The sequence below is a fragment of the Leucoraja erinacea genome, chromosome 19 (genome assembly GCF_028641065.1).
Source record: "Leucoraja erinacea ecotype New England chromosome 19, Leri_hhj_1, whole genome shotgun sequence".
Classification (NCBI taxonomy): Eukaryota; Metazoa; Chordata; class Chondrichthyes; order Rajiformes; family Rajidae; genus Leucoraja; species Leucoraja erinaceus.
The window spans coordinates 25,058,311-25,082,021 of record NC_073395.1 but is presented as its reverse complement, the minus strand read 5'-3'; the positions used below and the strand labels follow the sequence as shown (position 1 = coordinate 25,082,021).

Genomic DNA, 23,711 nt, shown 5'->3' with positions numbered 1-23,711 from the left:
CTCTGTGTGAACAAGTTATCCCTCAGGTTCCTATAGAATCTTTCTCCTTCTCATCTTAAACCTATATCCCCTGGTTCTTAATTCACCTACTCTGGGTAAATATATAGACTGTACATTTCCCCTATCTTTAGAGTTTAGGGATACAGCGTGGAAACAGGCCCTTCAGCAAACTCAGCCCATGCTAACCATCAACCCTACCCTAAATCTATGTTATCCCATTTTCACATCCCAGGGGCAACTTAAGAAGCGAACCTGCATGTCTTTAGAATGTGGGAGGAAACTAGAGCACCAAAAGAAAGCCCACGCGGTCTCTGGGAGAATGTACAAACTAAACAGAGACAATGCGCATAATCAGGATCAAACCCAATTCTCGGGCTCATGAGGCAGCAGCTCTATAAGATTTTGAGAACTGAATGCGGAGCTGGCTTCTATTGGATTGTGCCTTTTAACCATTTTAACTAAGAAAGTACCAGTGGCACCATAGCATAAGTCCAATGTGCCAAATGGAAAAGATTTGCAGAGAGAAGCTGATGTATGCATGTACCTTAGTTCGGTAAATATGCCATATGACTAGTCCTTAAGTCATTGAGATGCAGCAGCAATTAAGTAATTGCAGAGAGAAAGACTTATGAAGTCAGGCAAAGCATCTATGGTGAAGGGTTTCGGCCCGAAACGTTGCCTATTTCCTTTGCTCCATAGATGCTGCTGCACCCGCTGAGTTTCTCCAGCTTTTTTTTGTGTAACCTCCCAAAGTATCCATCCGCTTATTTATAGGGGGGGGACTTAAACTCACAACTTTTAATGGAAGTTGCCTGCAAAGCCATGGACGACACACAAAAAAGAGATGCAACAAAATTATTTATATACATTTAGTTTTTTGTTATGAAGAACAGTAAGATTAAACGAGAACTTACCAGTTTGAAGTTTGATCTGTATTTTATGAGGAGTTACGATGAGGGATTACGTGAAGAGCCCGCTCAGCACGCATGCGCGACATATTTCAAAGCAGTGGTGTAGAATCACAGACAGACACAGTTATTGAAATAAACATAGTAAAGAAAAGGAGACCTTAGTTATCAGTTTGACCCATATTATTGAGGGTGGGAGCGGAGGGCACCTAATCCCTCATCGTAACTCCTCATAAAATACAGATCAAACTTCAAACTCGTAAGTTCTCGTTTAATCTTACTATTTTACTTCGGAGTCACATGAGTGACTACGTGAAGATTTTAAAGCTCTGTGATTTCAAACTGTGTAACAGTTCATACTTCGCTCGCTGCCGAAGTCTTTCGAGGGAGGAAGTATGTTATCGTAATCAACCATGAATCTGTTTGTAAAAACAATAATGGTGTTATTAACAACAACAAGACCAAATGCTCCCCCGGGCTTAAATTATATATTTTTTGCAGATTATTTTTCCGCAAACGATACAGGTTCTGTCAGTAGTTTGTTATAAAAGTTTGGAACGTATACTCCCTAGACCACCCCGCTGTAGCCAGGATGTGGTCCATTGGCACGTCCATCCTCTTAGTCACTGATGTGGATGCTGTCCTGGTGGAGTAAGATTTATACACGTTAATATGTACTCCAGCAACTCCCAGTACCTGCTTGAGCCACTTGAGATAGTTTGGCTCGTCACCCGACCATAACGTTTCTTGTGGCTGACCCATAAGGCTTTTTCTCTCCCTCGAGGATTACTTATTGTGTCGATGTAGTTCAATAAGTGGGTCATGACACATAACCGTGGTTCAGGTGGGTATGCCCGGAATTCCATAACTAGACCTGATGTTCCTGGTCTGCTCTGTTTGCCCAGTCCCTAATGGTAATGTAACATGGTGTAGTGGACCATATTGTCCAATCGTAGTGGATGGAGGAAACTGGACTCTTTGTGCTGAGACAAGGCCATCAGCATGTTCCTTCAGGGTGGGCTGTTCCAGGGTGAGGGACCTGGCTGGTGACCATCCCCTAAGGTACGTCAGGTCCATACTGACATCCCAGATTCGGGTGTACCTGGGTCTGGGGGATTAACCTCTCCTAAATTTGATCACCAGCGGGAGGTACCCTATGGCCTGTGGTCCTGGTGCCCGAGTTAAGTAGGTTGACAGAGCACTTCTGGCTGAATCCTTCATTGTGGTGAAGACCTGCCAGAACTCCAGTACAGGTTTGTTGTAGTTGAATATGTAGTTCCTGTATTTGAATGGTATCTTCCCACTTCTTGATGTTCGCCAAGTATGTTCCCTAGTGGATATGCGATGGGATGCTATCCTTGTGTTGATAGCGCTATTGACAATCCAGGCCCAGCAGAGGTCTTTCCAATTCTGCAATCCAGGCCCAGTGATGGTCTTTTCAAATCTGCAATCCAGTAGTTTAATTTATCGTGGCATGTGCGTAGTACCCGACTGATGAGGCCGTAGTACCTGATGAGGTAGGAAAAAAGGGGAAAAAACATAGATTAGATTCCCCCCTCACGCTTCCTAATTCAGTGGGAATGAATTCATTGCCCCTGCCTCAAATTTGTTTTTTTCGGACATACATCGGTACGTGGAGAATTCAATTGAATACAGTGAAATCGATAACGGGTGTTCCATATTTAATATGTCTGTTTACAGTATTTAGCTCACCTAGTAAGTAAGTTTGCTGATGGTCATATATTTTTGACGACCTGTAGTTTCCAATTGTTAAATAAATGTCACATGATATCAATTTATTTTGCCCAAGTGGTTTGTGTATGTCACTACTGTGATGTTGTTAATTATAAACGAACATGCAAAATTGTGCACTGCAGGATAATATGCTTTGCCAATAGAGCGTACTCAAATTTTCAAACTAGGTTTTACGCCTAGTGTCTATAGTGATGACGATTCCAGATTAGTCCATATGCCACCATGTTTTGGGTGAGGGTAGTTTAAACATTAGCACCTAGCCTTAATGGAAGGTTCAAGTTAAGTAGCTGGAACAGCTGCTACTAACTCCCAATACTCTTGCCACTGTTGAATGGTAGGTAGATACCATTAATTGTTACAGGTTCTGTCATACTGACTCTCCTATGCCAAGTTAAAGATAAGTGGGTAGAGTGTTGAATACCAAATAGTCAACAGTAGAGGATTTATATTTCAAGGTACTGCAATACTGGTTGATGTGTGGAGTGGACGGAACAAGCCCCTCCCCATCTCCCTGTTCCAAATCAATTGATATATGGTCCCTTGATAAGGGACGAGTCAAAATAGAACTAACAACGACAGATACTCCGCTTGATCTTAGTCAAGGCTGAGAGCGATGGTTTCAATCGTAGTTCTATCTGGATTGCATGACAAGCTCGGCTAAAAGAATAATAGCTAAAGCTGTGATAGCTATACCCATGGATTAGTCGTCGTTAATATCATTGGAACATGCCATGACGATAGTTCCTTATATTAGCCAGGGCTGGTTAGAATATCTGGAACCAGTTTGGCTGTAATAGCCATAGTCGATAATTAATACTTCCAAGATATCTCCAAGTTTTTTGAATGGGTACTGAATAGTATGTATCTTTTAAGTTTGTGTCTACCATTAAGTATGCTTGGAATGAAAGATTGGCAGTTTCAATATTCCAAGCATAGCCTGGCGAGATACTCAAGTGGCAAGTCAATGATGGTGCGACATATACCATGTTGGGATTTTTTGAGCCAAAGGTTCATACTGGGTTTATTATGACCCCTTGATATCAATGATGGCGACATTACCATCTTGGTTAGTTGGTACCAAAGGTTCATATAGGCTTCTATATGACCCCTGTATAATTATTACCCCCAGTTGCTAGTCCCTCATGTTCTTATTAGTGGGAAGGTAGACCCCTAGGGTGCATGCTGTACTGGTATTGTATGGTCCCTGGGAAGGGACATATCAGATATAAACTGATAAGGCAGTAACTACTAATCTTAGCCAAAAGGCCGAGCAGGATGGGATCTAATTTAATTATAGCCTTGAATGCTTTGTTAGTACAAACCCTTCATCTTTTGTGTGATGGCAGGAACCATACTTATCATATTTTACTGTTGTTCCGTGGTGTGTTCATCTCTTTGTTTTCCGGTTCCTTGTCCGTAGGGATGGTGTTGTTGGGGTGGCACATTTTTCCAGGGGGCCCGCTCTGGACCCTGGCCTGAAAAAACAGGGCTTACTGGGGGTTGGCATGCGGGCCCCGAGCTTACACCAGTACTATTAGGTGGACGCCTACTGGTGGACGCATAGAGGCACTGCTGCTGGTTTCGTGTGGTGCTCATTCCAGACCCTGCCCTCTAGATGCCGAATTTTGGATACTTCTCCAGTTTTTTAGGCTTGGTTTGATAACTTAGCCAGCTAGCAGGATCTGTGGTTGAGAGATCGGCATTCTCACAGTCCTGTAATTTTTTTAAGTTGAGGGCAGGTTTTATAACTTCCTAAGAAGCTGCGGAGCACTGCAAGCAGTAGGGTCAGGTGTTTTGCCATACTACCCTGTCCCTCTGAAATGAGCATGCGAAATGATAACCGACGTAAGGGATATCAAACACATTTTAAGATATTTGGGTTTTAAAGCTATGCTCAATGTACCCCCCAATAACGGTGAGCACTTTGAGTAAATGCAATTTAGGGGAGGCGTGATGAATCCAACACCTCATGACTACCTGTCTTGGAGAGGTTTTTTGAAAAGAACAGGTAATAAGCTGGCCATCAGTTGAGGCTGAAAAGCCATCTCGCTAGTGGTGGAGCCACATAGCGGCCACACCCAGCAGCTCTTACTGATCCTGTACCTCAAGCATACTCCTGATAAACTTCAGCCAGTGACCTCTCTTCTTGACCAGTCTAGTCTGGTCCCCATCAATCCCTCGACAAGGGAGATGGCCAATGCTGTTAGGCACTGGAGTGGGAGTGTTATCTCCCTTGGCGGACTTGCCCCTGCTCCTGAGGAAAGTCTCGCTGGAGTTTTTAGCTCCATGACCTTCCTCTGGCTTGGAGAAACAGACACTCTTGTTTCTTGTTTGGAGTGCTGATTCCATCTTCCGTGTCTGTCTCCAGCCTGAGGTTGGTCCTGACCATGCTGTTGGCTGTCTGCCGTTTTTGGGCGACATTTCAGCGGTTCTCTGGCGGCGAGTCTCCTTGTCGGGAGTCTGCAGGGATGCCGGCCGGTTTTTAAATTTCCCTCCAGTCCGCTGCTGTTGGTCAGACAGCTGTTTTAGCGGACTGGACATCAGCGCAGCACCCGTGTCTGTGGACCGCAGTGTGTGCGGTCCCGTTGCCGCCTCTCCCCCCTCCACTGTCGGCTCCTTCCCTGGAGTCGTACGGGAGCCGCTTCCCTCTGCTGCTTTGCTCCCCCTGGAGCAAAAACAAAAGCAAAGTCCCGATTTTAAACTGAAGGTAAGTACTTACCTAACAGTCCTTTCCTTCAGGCTTGTAGCGGGAGCGCCTGACTCCCGCTGCGTCGCTGTTGCCTGCGTGAACGCAATGTCGCGCATGCGTGCTGAGCGGGCTCTTCACGTAGTCACTCACGTGACTCCGAAGTAAAATAGATAGAGTGAAGGCACGAGTCTTTTGCCCAGAGTTGGGGAATCAAGTATTAGAAGATATACTGTAGGTTTACGGTGAGGGAAACATGAGGGGACACTTTTTAACACAGATGGTGATAGATAAATGGAACAAGCTGCTGGAGGCAGGTATGATCACAACATTTAAGAAACATTTGGACAGATAAATGGATAGGATAATGTTGGAGAGATTAGGGGCAAATGCAGGCAAGTGGGACCACCGTAGATGGGGCATATTGGTCAACATAGGCAAGTTTCCACGCTTTATGACTCTCTCTCATCAGTTAATGTTTTGCGACATAAAGAAATACAGACAGTGCTCATTCTGTATATCTCTGCGAAGCTAGAACATGTACATCCTTGAAACAGGAAGATGTTATACAGATCTTCTGGACTGAAATGTCACAAGTATTAAAAGAGGGCCATTTTTGGTAACAGGAGAAACTTTGCCACAAATAAATCACCACCTTGATATCATTGGCATTTATTGCTGAAATGTTCTGTGTTGTAATGTCAGTCAGTATGTGCAGAGGCAGTATCTTTCTACCCTCTCAATGCAGTTTGTTCCAGCCTGCCAAATGTGAACATTTGGATCACAAAGGGCATTTCTATAAAATGCAGCGCAGATTCCGACAGAATAAAGTCAAATGCCAAAGTGATTATTTTTTAGCATTTCTGACATTGCTAATATGTGCCCTTTCATTATGATAATTGACAAATGAGCTGGATCTCAAATTAAATTGCCCTTTACACAGCTGCCTATCAATCTTGAAATTAAGTTTTATATCAAGTAAAGAGGAATGCAGAGGGATTTTTTTTATTCCCCCTGCTAGATGGAGACTAAAAAAAACGAACAAAATAGTAACATTTACAGAAAATGAAAAAGTGAATTGATTCAATAAATAAAACCACAGCCGTGAATTCAAATCTGACTGTAAATATTGCATTGCATTTAATTAATTTCTGCTTATATCTATTCCATTGTTCAATTCACATGGATTAGCTGTAAAATTGCATTCCATATAATGACATTTAGAATTGTGTTTTTTTTTTTCAAACAGCACAATACCACTGCACAGATGAGTTATATTTAAGGTATTTTTGTAACCCCAGTGTGTATTAATACTCCATTTTGTGTTCTCAAATGTCGGGAGTATTTTCATTTGCTTTCCTGTACAATACGTTAATTCATTTATCAGATGCCATCTACATGTTTTCTAGTCAGTTAACACAGCAGGGTAGAGTGGGTGTACTGACTAATATTCAATTCCATTGGGTGCATTGTGACAGAATATTGAACAGGGAGCATAACAGGCACTCATTGCAATGCCAACCATTTTGCCTTGTGGTCCTAACTGCATTTTTACCATAGCTTGTTCATGAAGTACCAGATGTGATCCATCCCTTTTCCAAGTCGGCACAGTGGCACAGCATTAGAGCTGACTACGGTTTGATCCTGACAATGCTGTCCATTGTACTTTCTCCCTGGCACGTGGGAGCATTAGAGCTGACTAGAACATAGAACATAGAACAGGTGTACAGGTGATCGAAGGCCTTGGACTCGGTGAGCCAAAGGGCTTGTTTCCATGTTGCATCTCTAAACTAAACTAAACTAAACTAAAAACAGGTGGTCATGTACAGTTTGACTGCCTATGACACTCTTAAATTTATTTGCAGTTTTTAAAGTGACAAAAGAACAATGATAAATCTTCCATGATGTAAAGTAACAAGGTTTTGGCCAGATCCTAAACAAATAATACTGTTTCCTGGATGGAGTCCAGTATTAGGGAAGCCAGCATCTAAGTGATCAATTGCTTTTCATGGGCATGTTGCATAGGTGCAACAGGCCTGGAAAATTGTATTGCCCGTGTCTAAGTATTTTATTTTAAGCAGATATATATTAATTTCTTCGTCAGACACAATGCCAGATTTATCTCAAAGGTGGCAGTAAGCAGCAAAGAGATACTGAAGGGTTAAAGGGAGGTTTATGGATAAGGGAAATACGGTATTCATACCAATGCAGCATTCTTTCTGGGTGAAAAATAGATGTGGGCAATTTTCCAACTGAGGTCGTTTGCAGTAATCCACTTTCTCGGATCAGCCAGCTTTCAAAGAGTTGGCTTAGCAGACGAAATAAGAAAATAAAGAATTATATGGAGTCTTTTCCATCCCCTTCAAGAAACTCCAATATGCATAGCAGCTCATAATACGTGAAATATGGCAGTCTATGTATGCAGAGCAAATTGCATAAAGTGCAGTGCGCTAGTGATCAAATATGCTTGGGAAAGGAATGAATATTGTCACAGATTCTACAATTTTAATATGGGAGTAAATTTTGGTTAACGTTAACTAAACCTCATACGTTTTTTGAACTATGGTGCAGATTTGGCAATAATTCTTCCATGCCCCTCATTATTTTTGACCTATTTATTATGTCATTGTATTTGATCCTGGTATTTTTCTCCTTTTCCCCTCAGAGGAATAGATTTCCTTTTCACATCTCGTAACATACTCTTTAACACTCTTAAATTTTTCTGGCATTTTTATTTTCAGTTCGATCTCCCAGTTAATATTTTCAGTGCCCTCCAGCAGTGTGAGCTTTATCTTGTGCAGTATTTATAAGATGTGAGTTTGCTGATAAATCAGATTTTTACAAATGCAGTGTTATGATTTACACAGCTAACTAGTCATTCAGTAAGACGTTTACCTTGAATGGAAATGAGGTAGATGTTAGCTTTTGCTTATTCCTGATTTCAAATTCCTTTACCATTAGAGTTCATACATTTAGCTGTCGAGATCCCAAGCTCTGGGGTTGCGTCTCTTCAGAACGGAGCTCTTTTTTGACAGGTTTTTGGTAATTTGCTTTAACATCTCCATATGTGGCTGTGTGTTACATTTTCGACCTTAAGACATTCCTGAGCAGAATTAGGCCATTTGGTCCATTGAGTCTGCTCCGCCATTCAATCACGGCTGATCTATTTTTCACTCTCAACCCCATTCTCCTGGATTCTTCACTTGATCTTTGACATGCTTATTAATCAAATACCTATCAATCTCCACTTTAAAATTACCCAATGACTTGGCCTCCACCGCCATCCATAGCAATGAATTCCACAGCTTCACAACCCTCTGGTTACAGAAATTCCTCCTCATCTCCATTCTAAAGGTATTCTAAGGCCTCTGGTCCTAGATTCTCACTACTGGAAACATCATCTCCACATCGACTCAATCTAGGCATTTCATTATTCGGTAGATTCAATGAGATTCCCCTTCCCCTTTTGATTTATAATTGCCTTGTGAAGTATCTTCTGACATTTTACAATGTGAAAGACCGCTTTCCATTGCTCATCTGTTCTACACTAAGTTAGCTAATGTTAGCCAGCAGATTACTGTAGATACAGATTGCTTCAGTTTCTCTCCTTTGGAGAATGGAACCTTAGAGACCTGAAATATCACCTATCCATGTTATCCAAAGATGCTGCCTGACCTGTTGAGTTACTCCAGCACTTTGTGTCCTTTTGTGTATTAACCAGCATCTGCACTGCCTCGTTTCGACATCCATCCAAACAATTTGTCGCGAGATTCATAGAGTCATACAGCACATTTGGCCAAACATGTCCAGACCAATCAAAATGCCTATCTACTGTATGTGATCCCATTTGCTTGCATTTGACCCATAATCGTTTTAAGATCTTTTTTTCATGTACCTCCCTCACTATATGCCAAATATTTTAAGCACCCGAGACTTGCGTTCGATCCTGATTACAGGTGAGGTCTGTATGGAGCCCGTAAGTTCTCCCTGTGACCACATGGGTTTCCTATGGCTGCTCCGGTTTCCTCCCACACTCCAAAGACGTACAGGTTCGTTGGTTAATTGGCTTGTGTGTAAGATGGTGTTAGTGTACGGGGTGATCGCAAGGCGGTTCAGACTTGTGGGCCAAAGGGCCTGTTTCCATGCTGTATCTCTAAAGTCAAAAGTCTACCACTTTTTCTAACATCCCGTTCTATATACCCATCACTCACAATGTGAAAAGCCAATCCCACAGATCTCCTTTGAAGCTTTCTCCTTGCATCTAATCTAATTGTATTCTTCTCATTTGCTCGCATCATCTCCTGTCCCACACCCACCAGGATTCTCTCATTCACTCGGCAGCAGTGGGGCAGCACAGTGACGCAGCAGTAGAGTTGCTGCCTTACAGCGCTAGAGACTCGAGTTTGATGCTGACTATGGATGCTGTCTGTATGGACTTTGTACATTCTCCCTGTGACCATATGGATTTACTCCAGATGATCCCGTTACCTCCCACACTCCAAAGATGTACAGGTTTGTAGGTTAGTTGGCTTCGGTAAAATTGTTCCTAGTGCATGGGATAGTGTTAGTATACGGGGTGATCACTGGTCTGCGCATACTCGATGGGCCGAAGGGCCTGTTTCCATGCTCGAAAGTCATTCATACACTAGGTTCAATAAAATCTACTGACTCGCATGTCTTTAAGGGCCTGTCCCACGAGCATGCGACCTGCATGCGGTGAGCGTGACCAAACAGGAAGCGGGGGCCGCGCGGAGCTTGAGTGAGTGAGGTGTAGTTTGAGCGAAGTCCGCGGGAAGTTCACGCGTGACGTATGGTGTCGAGACGCTGCGTCCGGTGTCGCGACGCTGCATATGCCCGTTGAGGCGGTGCGTACGGCGTCGAGGCGGCTGCGCAGAATTTTTGAACAAGGTCAGTTTTTCAGAGCCCCGCGCGATGTCGGGACCAGCTCCGCACAACTCCATATGGCTCCGGCGATCGAAGTGGGACCGGCCCCGTGAGGTCGTACGGCTCAAGTGACCACGTTTTGTCGCGCTTGCCGCATGGAGTCGCATGCTCATGGGACAGGCCCTTTAGGATGTGGGAGAAAGTTCGAGCAGTGGGGGAAGCCCTCGTTGTCTCAGGGAAAATGTGTAAACTCCCTGCGCACATCGACGCAGGTCACGTTTGAACCTCTGCAAGCTGCACGACTGCTCCACCCCTGCAGTCATGCTTCTCAGTTTTGGATATTTCATGAAAAAATATAGATTTGAATTAGTTTAGTTTAGAGATGCAGCGCAGATACAGGCCCTTCGGCCCTCGGATGAGCGATCCCCATACACTAGCACTATCCTACATACTAGGGACTGTTTACAATTATACAAAGCCAATTAACCTACAAACCTGTACCCCTTTGGAGTGTGGGAGGAAATCAGAGCGCACGGAGAAATCCCACGTGGGTCACGGGGAGAACGTACAAACTCCGTGCAGACAGCACCCGTACTTAGGATCGAACCCCGGTCCCTGCCGCTGTAAGGCAGTAACTCTACCGCTGCACCACCGTGCCGCCCCAAATCTCGAACGATTTGGTTCTGATACAGATCACATAGGAAAAGGTGATAAACTAGATGTAGTAATGAAGAACGGCAGTTCCTGTAACCATAATTTAGCTCCTTCATATAGTCGTAGTCAAACAGCATGGAAACAAGCCCTTCGGTCCATGCCGACCGATGCCCCATCTATATTAGGCCCACCTGTCCATGTTTGTCCCATATCCCTCTAAACCTTTCCTGTCCATGTACCTGTGTACTAAATGTCTTTTAAGTGTGATAAATAATTTGGTATTTTTCCGAATATTAATTCAGAGGAGAAGCAAAGGAATGGTGAGCTAATTAAAGAAACAGACTTTAACTGAATGAGTGCATGCAATTGCAATTGATTCACAATGTCTGTAAGAAGAATTGTTTGGTAATTATGTAATTGAACGTTTTTTCTCCAAATATCTGCGAAACAACTAACATCTCAGAGGCAGGAATAAAAATTCACCAGTCATTCAAGAGACATACAGGTTTGTAGGTTAATTGGCTTGGTATAAATGTAAAAGATAAAATTGTCCCTAGGGTGTGTAGGGCAGTGTTAATATGTGTGGATCACTGGTCAGTGTGGAATCGGTGGGCCATAGGGCCTGTTTCCAAAGTCATATCTCTAAAACTAAAAAACTAAAAAACTAAAGATAGTTGAAGCCAATAACTGGCAATTGTTTTCTTTGTACGCCTATAATGGGTTGAATGATCTCTCTAAACTGTATTTATTTTTCTGATCTTTGTGATTGCTAACTAATCCGTTGACTTAGAACTTTCTATAGTTGAATGTGAAAGAGTTATAAACCACATTTAATAACTATTTGTTGTTAAATTTAAATTCATTGAAATATCTGTGAGTTAAATACCTTACCCAATATATTACTGAGGCGCTAGCTGGAATTTTATAGATTGATGCCTGCTATAGTCATACTGCATGGAAACCGGCCCTTCAGCCCAACTTGCCCACACTGACCAACATACCCCATTTACACTAGTCCCACCTGCCTGCATTTCACCCATATCCCTCTGAACATATCCTATCCAAATGTGATAGTGCCTGGTTTAAATGCCTCCTCTGGCAGCTCGTTCCATGTACCTATCACCCGTTGTGTCAAAAAGTTGCCCTACAGGTTCATCTATATTACTAAAACTCTGTTCTTGACCGGTTTCGGCTTTCTGTGCTGCGGTTTCCGAGAGTACGCTGCCACCTACGGCCGTCATTTTTGGCCACCTCGCTCAGAGCCCCCCTCCGCCGCGTGTGTGCCAAGGATTTTTCCCGTCCATGAAAATTGACAGGGATATTAAAGTTTTTACAACATTCCCCATTCTCTCTGCTGCCCCTGCTGGAGGGAGGGGGAGTGACTATAAAACCAGGAAGTGGTGTGCCTCAATCAGTCTCTGCAAGTGGTGTGCCTCAATCAGAGCTTTGAATGACACTGACAAATGTCTACAGCACTGTGAGTACCCTTAATTTGGTTTGAAAATGAAAATATGGTTAGAGGTAAAAAAAGCACTGCGTGCAAATAGTTGTTTGGGTTTGGGTTGAAGTAAAAAGGCACTCTCTCTTCCCCCCCCCCCCCCCCCCCCCCCCCCCCCCCCCCCCTCCCCCCCCTCCCCCCCCCCCCCCCCCCCCTCTCCCTCTCCCCCTCTCCTCTCCCCCTTCTCCTCTTCCCCCCTCTCCTCTCCCTATCCTCTCACCCCCCCCTCCTCCCCTCTCCCTCCTCCCCTCTCCTCCCCCCCCCTCTCCTCTCCTCCCCCCCTCGCCTCTCCCCCCCTCTCCTCCTCCCCTCCTCCCCCTCTCCTCCCCTCCTCTCCCCCCCCTCCCTCTCCCTCCCTCTCCCCCCCCCCCCTCCCTCCCCCCCCCCTCTCCTCTCCCCCCTCCCTCACTCCCTCTCTCTCTCTCCCTCCCCATTTCTCCCCCCCCTCTCTCTCTCCTTCCCTCTCTCTCTCCCCCCCTCTCCTCTTCTCCCCCCCTCTCCTCTCCCTATCCCCTCTCCTTCTTCCCCCCCCTCTCTCCCCCCCCCCTCCCCCCCCTCCCTCTCCCCCCCTCCCCCCCCCCCCCCCCCTTTCCCCCCCCTTCCTCCCCCTCCCACTCCCCCCCCCTCCCCCCCCCCCCCCCCCCCCCTCGCCCGAACGTCGCCCATTTTTTTTTTCCAGAGATGCAGCCTAACCTGCTGAGTTACCCCAGCACTTTGTGTCTACCTTTGGTATAAACCAGCATCTGCTTTCTCTTTGTTTCTATTCTTTTTTTTAAATAGTTGTTTATGATATTATCCATTGTGCACTGTTTACAAACCTGTTCTGCTGCTGCTAGTAAGAATGTAATTGTTCCATTTTGGTACTAATGACAATAAAGCACTCTTGAGATTGCTGATGATATCAAACAGGACAGAAAAGCAAACTGCATGGAGACAAAGGTTTGGAAAGAATAGCAGCTTAAGTGAATGGGCAAGATTGGAAAGATGGACTATAATGTGGTAGAATGTGAGATCATAGATTTTGCTTGTAAAAAGTGAAAAGCTTGTCTTTTAATGGTAAATAAATCTAGCTAATATTGGTTTGCAGCTGGATTCTTGTATGGTGAGAAATATATCGCAAGAAGTTACTTCGAGTCATGGAGTCCCAGCCATGCAGTGTGAAAACAGCCCCTTTGGCCCAACTTTCCCACACCGGCCGACATGCCCCATCTAAACTAGTCTCACCATACATGCTTATGGCCCAAATCCCTCTAAACCTACCCTATCCATGTACCTATCTAAATGTTTCTTAAATGTTTAGAAACTCATAGGAATAGTGAATATTTAACAAGGCAAATAACAGGTTGGCCTTTACTGCAAAGACTTTACTACCGAGAATAAAAGTTGAGGAAGATTTTCTGCTTCTGCACAGTACTTTTGCTGAGATCCTACAGGCATACCTGCAGTTTTGTTTTATGTACGTTAGACGGGATATATTGATCTTTGAGGTAGCATGAGGTCGATTCACTAAATTAGGCTTGTCCGTCGAGAAGAAATTGAGTAAAATCAGAGGTAGACACAACATTCTGTAGTAACTCAGCGGGTGAGGCAGCATCTCTGGAGAGAAGGAATGGGCACCATTTCGGTTCGAGACCTTTCTTCAGACTGATGTCAGGGGAGGGGTCGGGACAAGGTTCTACGAAGCATTGGAACTAATTATTGTAGAGGGAAGTAAAATCGAGCTGTGTTCAGAGCAACAGGAGTTGATCTCACTGAAACTTAATTTGAAAGAATCCAACATGATAGATGTAGAGAGACTGTTTTCTCAGGCTGAGGAAAACTTGACCTAATATTTATGGAATCAAGAGACAAAGTCAACTGCTCAGGAGTGAGATGAAAAAGATTTTGCTCCAATCACTTTAAATATTTAAAATTCTTCACCCTCAGAGGGCAGTGGTGCCTCGTGATTGTGTAAACACAAAAAAAAATCAATACATTTTTGAACGTTCAGGGAGGTGTGAATTTTGAAGCATTGTCTCATCCATAATCTTACTGAAAGATGAAGCAGGATCACGGGAACATTGTCCTACTGTTGATTCTAGTTATATGTTTTGATGTGTACATGAGTAAAGCAAGAGGCCTTCTTAAATCTTTGACCATGTTCTCATAGCATTAATGATCCCTGTCTTAACTCCATCCTCTTGTCTTGGCTCCGAATTCTTTTATACCCTCAGCTGAAAGATCTGAGTGTCAAAGACTGATCAAAGATCTGAAATTAATAATTAAACTGCCATGCCAAAAATATGCTACATGGGTGACTAAAATGGTTAGATATATTGCTATTACTGTCAGCATGGTGCTCATTACCTGCCTTTACAATACTTGGCGCGTTTATGATCATCTTATATCCAGTAATGACCCAGATACTTTGCAAATAGTCTTCTAACATTCTAATTATAGCTTTAATCAGATTACCTTTGGAAAGGTTTTCTGTTATATTGATTAAGACCTGCCAGCCTCCATATTTGGTTGGATCATTATCCTTGAGTTAATCACAATATCTGCTTCTAAATGTTCATTACTGAAATTGCACTTTAACATTTACGCTGATATTTCTGCCTGAATATTAATTGGACCACCTTGTGGTGACAGTTTCCCTGTGTGTTAAATTAAATCTTAAAAATAAATATGTGGAATATTAAGAACTGGGTTGTGATGTGCAGAAAATAAGTCACAGCCTGCTTATCCCACTCCCCTTCATATGAATAAAGCATTTAGCTACTTATTAGTGAAGATCCATGGTTGTTTTATTTCATGGGAGCAGCAAAGTGGCTCAGCGGTAGAGTTGCTGCCTTACAGCGCTTGCAGCGCCGGAGATCCGGGTTCAATCCTGACTACGGGTGCTGTCAGTACGGAGTTGTATGTTCTTCCCCGAACCACGTGGGCATTCTCTGAGATCTTTGGTTTCCTCACACACTCCAAAGACGTACAGGTTTATAGGTCAATTGGCTTGGTATAAGTATACATTGTCCCTAGTGTGTGTAGGATAGTGTTAATGTGCAGCGATTGCTAGTCGGTGTGGACTCAGTGGGCCGAAGTGTCTGTTTCCGTTCCATTTCTCTAAACTAAATAAACACAGAAAGCATGAAAGGACTCTATTCCTTTGAGCGTAGGAGGGTGATGGGTGATCTTACAGAGGTGCACAAAATCATGTGAGGTATAGGTCGGGTAGACGCAGAGAGACTCTTGCCCAGAGTTGGGGAATTGAGAACCAGAGGACATAGTTATAAGGTGAGGGGGTAAGATTTAATAGGAACCCGAGGGGTAACTTTTTCACACAAAGGGTGGTGGGTGCATGGAACGAACTGCCGGAGGAAGTAGTTGAGGCAGGTACTATCACACCGTTTAAGAAACATTTTGACAGGTACATGGATTGGACAGGTTTAGAGGGATATGGGCCAAATGTAGGCAGGTGGGGTTAGTATAGATGGTATATGTTGGTTGGTGTGGACAAGTTGGGCCAAAGGGCTTGTTTTCCCACTGTATAACTCTATATAGATTGTTCAATTCAACAGTCCATACAGATACTCTATATAGATTGTTCGACTTAACAGTTCATACAGATATTGTGTTTATTTTGAGTCACCTACCAACCTTCCTCATCTAACTCCCTTCTCCCTCAAGTGGTTATCTAGCATCTCCTTGCACACAATGCACCTTATTGTGCTCCACTTTCAAATTATTGGATTGAGGAAAGGTAAGGCATCAGCATCAAAAGTGTGCTTCACCTTTCATCTTTTAAGTTATACGTACCTCTCCATGCCTTTTGCTTGAACCTTAATGATTGCCTGAGGGATTGGCAAAGGGTTCTGGTGTGAATAAAAATCGATTTAGTCCCCAGAGACCCAAATGCGCTTCGTTCAGCTGCCGTTTCACATTGACCATTTTGGTGGACTGGACGGGAGAACAAGAACAATACAGCTCCAAGTGGTTGGTATTCTTGTGAGAAATGAGAGTTAGAGGATGTAGAATTGGTACGGATATGGTTAATGACCCCCCCCAAAGGTGGGCTTTCCATCAATCATTGTGCACTGCTGCTTTGTACTAGTGCTGGGCCTCTCCTGTCATCACATAACTGAACCACTGCTCAACAACTGGAAAAAGCTCACACTAGAGCTGATTGTAAGGATCATCTATGAATTGAAGGTTAGTTGCTGATTGATTGTTACTGGCTGTAGACATGACTTTGCAAGTGCTTTCAAGTTCTTCAAAGTTGCTTAAGTCTACAGGGAGCGGAGTGGTAGGAGCTGAAGGATATTGTATTGACATAGAGGCTTCAGCATAAGCCAATTGCTCCCAAAGTGAATGCATTAGTAAGCATTTCTTCTGGACTGAAGCAGCACGAGAAAGATAAGCTGAAAATGCTGAGCACAACATATTCAGGAGGTGGCGGAGGGGAGAATAGGATACCATATACCATAGCAGGACACCATATTTAGTTTGGAGATACGGCACGGAAACGGGCTCTTTACCCCACCTAGTCCACACTGACTAGCGATCCCCGTCGCTAGCACTATCCTGTACACAAGGGACAATTTAAAAAAATTTCCAAGCCAATTAGCCTACTACATACAAGACATGTATGTCTTTGGAGTGTGGATGGAAACCAGGGATCACGGAGAAAACTCATGCAGGTCACGGGGAGAACGTTCAAACTCTGTACAGACAGCACCCATAGCCGGGATCGAACGCAGGTCTCTTGCGCTGTAAGGCAGCAACTCTACCAGGAGATTGCATTGATTCATCTTTTCAAGGAATATTTAATGTTTAACTACATTGATTAGTCTGACGTCACATACTGGGTAATGATGGTAGATTTCGGAAAATATTAATAGTGGTGCTGGCTCAAAAGGTTAGATTCCCTAGTTGTGCTTTTATTTTTAACGTTCTCTAAGTTCATATTTTCTTTGCTGGAGGCCATTAGCTAATTAAATTGATACAAGAATGTAGAGGCATTGTGGTTATCATTAACAATGATTAGTTTTCAACAACAATTCTGTATTATTATTTGAATTCCACAATTGTTGTAGTGGGACATTTTGAACCACCTGGTTTTTGGATTACTAGTCTTGGCATCTGGAGTACTGTGTAATAACAAGGAACTGTAGATTGTGATGTATACCGAAGATAGACACAAAATGCTGGAGTAACTCAATGGGTTATAGATAAGGACAACATGGATAGGTGATGTTTTGGGTGCAATCAATCTGAAGAAGAGACCCGGTCCGAAATGTTACCTATCCATTTTCTCCAGAGATGCTGCCTTACCTGCTGAGTTGCACCGGCATTTTGTGTTTAACTGGAATACTACTTTGGCAATTTAACAGCTGTACCATCATTTTACCTTCAAGAGATATTTGAATCTGATCATAATTTCTCTTCCTCTGTAGTCCATGGTCACATTGAAGGTGGTTACTGTGGTTCGCTATGCAAAGAGGGTAAACTTCTACACAAAGTAGAGGACAGGGCAAGTGCTGGACTTTGAAGGATTGCCTGTTTCCCTGTGGTTCAGAGTGGCATTGACTGCACACATTTCACTTTGCTTACATCTTATGTCAACTCTACACTTGAAACGATAGACTCACTCCCACAATATAGATGATTGAGGAACAGCATCTCATATTTCGCTTGGGTAGCTTACAAGCATTATGAATATTGATTTCTCTAACCAAGTAACTCCAGCATAGAGTCCTTTCATGCTTTCTGTGTCCATTTGTGTATTAACCAGCATCGACAGTCTGAAGAAGGGACTCGACCCAAAATGTCACATATTCCTTTTCTCTAGAGATGCTGCCTGACCTGCTGAGTTACTCCAGCTTTTTGTGTCCTTCTTCGGTGTAAAGTAGCATCTGCAGTTCCTTCATACACTTCTATTGTTCCTTGTTTCCTCAAGTAAATATGATACAGGGGTACTAGCATTACCTCACGGCATAAGATAATTAACCTGAAATATAAAGAGTGAGCAAATCAATGCAGACAGATACAGATACAGATGGAACTAAGCTGACTAGTCAAACATCACAGTGAATATGATTAAAATACTTTAAATTGCTTGTTGACCTGTAATGTTTTATTCCTGAGTTATAAATGTTAAGATTCATGGTTAATTTGCTGCAGGGTGAAACAATTAAACATTGCAACAAGTTGAAAGAGAAAACAGACAATGGGAAAACTTCAAGAAGGTCCTGGTTGCAGACAGAATCTTTAATGCCACACAAAGCTTTAATCAATCCAGCAACAGAATAGTACAGTCTTCCAAGTTCAGAAGGGGAAAAAAAAATCCATTGCTAATGAAACAGACACATTATGGAGTAAAACCATTAGCCTCTCGTTAGTAATTTTTACTGATCTACAAACGCTGATTGCCTTTGTTAATTACTTGCTCCAGGGAGGAAGACACCATGGCAAAATAGTTGACAAAAGGTAGCAGAGTGTTGGAATTAAGAAAAAGGAGCCTGCATTTACACAGAGCAGTTCCAAACTTCAGAGGTTCCCAAAGTTCTTTACCATCGATTATGTTTTTTAAAATATATTCTATATGGTTGTGTAGGAATGGTTGTACCTAGATTACATAATAAATAGCAACTTGGATTACATAAAAAATAGCAACTTGTACAACAGTAGAGTTGCTGCCTTGCAGCGCCAGAGACCCAGATTCAGTCCTGACCACAGGTACTGTCTGTATGAAGTTTATACGTTCTCCTTGTGACCATGTGGGTTTTCTCTGGATGCTCCAGTTTCCTCCTACACTCCAAAGGCCAACAGATTTGTAGCTTTATTGGCTTTAGTAAAATTGCAAAATAGTGTTAGTGTGCGGGGATCACTGGTCAGCACGGACTTGGTGGGCCAAAGGGCCTGTTTCCGCGCTGTATGTCCAAAGTCTAAATACCTGTAGACCATGGCAATTTTATTTATACATTTTAAAGTGATTTTGAAGGAGAAGGTGAAGACGAACGATTCCCTTTATTGATGTGGAATGAATAGTGGTCAGGACAAAGGGTAGAATATCTCTGAGTTTTTAATTATTTAGTTTTGAGATACAGCAAGGAAACAGGCCCAAGTCCACGCTAACCATTGATCACCCGTTCACACTAGTTTACCCATTTTAGCATCCATTCCCCATGCATTAGGGGCCTTTTTTACAGAGGCCGAATAACCCACAAACCCATATCTTTGGGATGTGGAGGAAACCGGAGCACCCGAGGGAAACCTTCGCGATCACAGGGAGAATGTGCAAACTCCACACCGACAGCACCCGAGGTTAGGATCGATCCTAGGTTACTGGTGCCATGAGGCAGCAGTTCTGCCAACTGACACAGTGTGCTGCACTAAGTAATGCAGGTTATAATAGCATTGTAAATTATTTCAAATGGATCCTTGCTTTACTTCTATACTGAATGATATGAACACAAGTAGTGTCTATTTGAGAGGCGGCACAGCGGTAGAGTTGCTGCATTACAGCACATGCAGCGCTGGGGACCCGGGTTCGATCCCGACTACGGGTGCTGCCTGTACGGAGTTTGTACATTCTCCTCGTGACCTGCATGGGTTTTCTCCGAGATCTTCGGATTCCTCTCACACTCCAAAGACATACAGGTTTGTTGATTAATTGGCTTGGTATAAGTGTAATTGTCCCTAGTTTGCGTAGGATAATGTTAATATGCGGGGATCGCTGTTCGGCATGGACTTGGTGGGCCAAAGGGTCTGCTTTCACACTGTATCTCTAAATTAAACTAAACTAATCTGTTGTTTCAGTGTGTATTATAAATCTAGTGCATGGTGGACAAACCTCAATTTTATGCACACACTCTCCCAGTACCAGCAACTAAGACTGAACTGAATTGAATTTAGTTTCTCATACAGTTCAGTAGAATCTTTTTTTGTCTTTCTGTACCAAAAACTTGGAGGCATGGTGGTACAGCAGTAGAGTTGGTGCCTTATATTGCCAGAGAGCTCAGCTCAATCCTGATTATGGCTGCTTCTCTCTCCCTTCCTCTCTCCCCCTCTCTCTCCCTTCTCTCTCTCCCCTTTTCTCTTTATCCCTCCCCCCCCAATCTCTCTCCCTTCTCTCTCTCTCTGTTCCTCCTTCTCTCTCTTCCCACTTATGCAGAGCAGCTATGGAAGTTGCATTGCTGGATTAACTCAGACCATTCTTTGGACCTGAATACTGAGTTTGAAGAGTCTCGACCCGAAACGCCACCCATTCCTTCTCTCCAGAGATGCTGCCTGTTCAGCTGAGTTACTCCAGCATTTTGTGTCTATCTTTGGTGTGACAGTTGTCTCATTGCATCGGCTTTGTGTATTGCACCCCTAGAAGAGACGCTTTACATGCCGCTTGCATCTAGGTGCTGTATTTTCACATGGACCGCTGCCAGTTTTCCAGTTTGCCAGAGAGAAGGGAGAGAGATGGGGGAGAGAGAGAGGAGTGGGAGAGGAGTGGGAGAGAGACGAGGAGAGAGGGAGAGAGAGAAAATGGGAGAGAAAGAAAGAAGGTGAGAGAGAGGGGGAGAGAGACGAGAGAGACAAGGGGAGAGAGAGAGAGAGAGGGGGAAAGAAAGAAAGAGAGAGAGAAAATGGGAGAGAAAGAAAGAAGGTGAGAGGAGAGAGGGAGAGAGGAGAGAGAGGGGGAGAGAGACGAGAGAGACAAGGGGAGAGAGAGAGGGGGAGAGAGAGAAGGGGAGATGGGAGCATGGGGGTCATTTTTCCAAGGCATAGGTTACCGGGCAATCTGAACCCAAGTATCAAGTTGTAAGCAGCCGAAGGTATGCATCCCTCGGGACAGCCCCCACTGTGGGTCGGGTGGAGCGGAGGTGTGGGACAATGTTCATTCCTCCACAGTGATGTGATGGACGCGTGAGTCTGGACCAATTGCTGACAAGTTCTGTTCCCTGGCAACGTCATGTCCGGTATTTGACTTTTCTGTTGAGCGGCAGTCGGTTCTTGGCTTGTAGGTGACGCCACCTTTCGGGTAGGTGGCGTTTTGACAGAGCGGTCATTCGGTGAGTTTGCTTTTAGGCAACGCAGCTTTTTGGTTAGTTGGCTTTTAGGCGTCCCATCCTTTCGGTTAGTTGGCGTTTTGTCTTCGTACTCTTTTGGTTTTTTGGCGTTTCGAGCTCGTTTCCATTCAGTTCTTTGGCTTCAACTTCTTTGCTTCGGCTTCTCGTCCATCGGCGCCACGTCCGCACACGAAACTATGATCTATCGGGGAACCTCCTTGCCTGAACTCATCTGTCGCCTTCCCCAATTTGCCCTGTGTTGTTTATTTCCACTTTCTTCCCCCACTCTCCCTACCACAATCAGTCTGAAGCAGGGTCCCGACCTGTAATGTCACCTATCCACGTTCCCTAGAGATGCTGCCTGTTCGCTTAGGTTAGTCTAGTTTAGAAGTCCAGGCCGACCGGCGATATCCGCACACGAATGCTATCCTACACACACTAGGGACAATTTACAATTTTACTGAAGCCAATTAGCCTACAAGCTTGTACGTCTTTGGAGTGTGAGAGGAAACTGGAGCTCCTGGAGAAAACCCACGCAGGTCACGGAGAGAACGTATAAACTCTGTATTGACAGCACCTGTAGTCAGGATCGAGCCTGGGTCCCTGGCAGTGTTAGACGGCAACTCTACCACTGTGCCACCAAGCCATCCTTGTATGATTCTTGTTCTACTGTGAACCCAGTGTTGTAAGTAAAGGTCAAAACTGCACACGCAACATAATTTTCAATAGCTGACAATAAAGTCTACCTTTTTTTAATACCATTTTTCTAGTTATGCCCTTCAGTATCAAATTACATTTAATAATGTCCCTGAGAAACCTTGCAATGTTTCCGCAGCACCTTCAGAAGCACCTTGATTGTGCATTGTGTGACTTTGCTTCTCACTGATAATCCAGTCGTTTTGTTTGATTTTTCGTGAGCAGACACATCATGGAAACCAAATCCTCAAATTTCTTACCGTCAAAGCTTTGCGGTGGGAATGGCAATTTGTTGAGGATGATCTGTTTTTTGGTCCACATGAGTCACAGCATTGATGCAGATATGTAATAAATATGCCTTATTAAGTCACTTGAGCACTGACACGAGGCAATATTTCTATGAATAATAATTCCTGATGTGACATTTAATTGATGCATTGCCTTAATGAGACTTTGTAATCATTTGCAGAATGGAGGACCAGTTAGAATACTAACCCGAGGCATTTTAGAATTATGTTAATTTCTTGAGCTACATTTTTTTCCTCATTGACATTATTTGTCATCTCAAGATTATAAACCACACTCAAGTAGGAAGGAGGAATGCTCTCCTTGAATTTGATGGAGCTGGTTCCTCCACTAAATGATTTCTCCTCACTCTTTCTTTGGACTTTAGACTTTTGAGGAAGGACATTTTTGCTATTGAGGGAGTGCAGTGTAGGTTTACAAGGTTAATTCCTGCGATGGCGGGACTGTCATATGCTGAGAGAATGGAATGGCTGGGCTTGTACACTCTAGAGTTTAGGACAAGAGGGGATCTTATTGAAACATATAAGATTGTTAAGGGTTTGGACACGCTAGAGGCAGGAAACATGTTCCCGATGTTGGGGGAGTCCAGAGCCAGGGGCCAGAGTTTAAGAATAAGGGGTAAGCCATTTAGAAAGGAGACGAGGACATTTTTTTTCTCACAGAGAGTTGTGAGTCTGTGGAATTCTCTGCCTCAGAGGGCGGTGGAGGCCGGTTCTCTGGATACCAGATAGGGCTCTTGAAGATGGCAGAGTCAGGGGATATGGGGAGAGAAGGCAGGAATGGGGTACTGCTTGGGGATGATCAGCCATGATCACATTGAATGGCGGTGCTGGCTCGAAGGGCCAAATGGCCTACTTCTGCACCTATTGTCTATTGTCTATTGAGATGCAGCGCAGAAACCATTTGGCCGATAGAGTCTGCACCAGCCAGCGATCACCCCGCACACTAACACTATCCTACACACGAGGAGCAATTTTACAATTTTGCAGAAGCAAATTAAATTACAAACCTGCAGATCTTTGGAGAGTGTGGTGAAATTGGAGCACCGGAGAAAACCCACACAGTCACAGGGAGAATGTACAAACTCCACACAGACAACATCCATCGTCAGGATTGAACCCGGGTGTCTGGCGCTGTAAGGCAGCAACTCTACTCCTGTGCCACCGTGCTGCCACTTCTGGAGGCAGTGAGAAAGAGGAGGATGTAATTTAGAAATTCCTGTGTACCCAGACTTTGTTTAAGAAGGAACTGCAGAAACTGGAAAATCAGTCTGAAGAAGGGTCTCGACC

General features: G+C 43.9%; 1 protein-coding gene and 1 pseudogene across 3 annotated transcripts in view; one reads left to right on the top strand and one right to left on the bottom strand.

The window, feature by feature from the left end:
• LOC129706393 (monocarboxylate transporter 2-like) overlaps window positions 1–23,711 on the top strand; it is a 356,464-nt gene that overhangs the window by 117,422 nt on the left and 215,331 nt on the right. The gene's annotated exons all lie outside the window — the stretch shown is intronic.
• LOC129706581 (U2 spliceosomal RNA) lies at window positions 3,100–3,278 on the bottom strand (annotated as a pseudogene).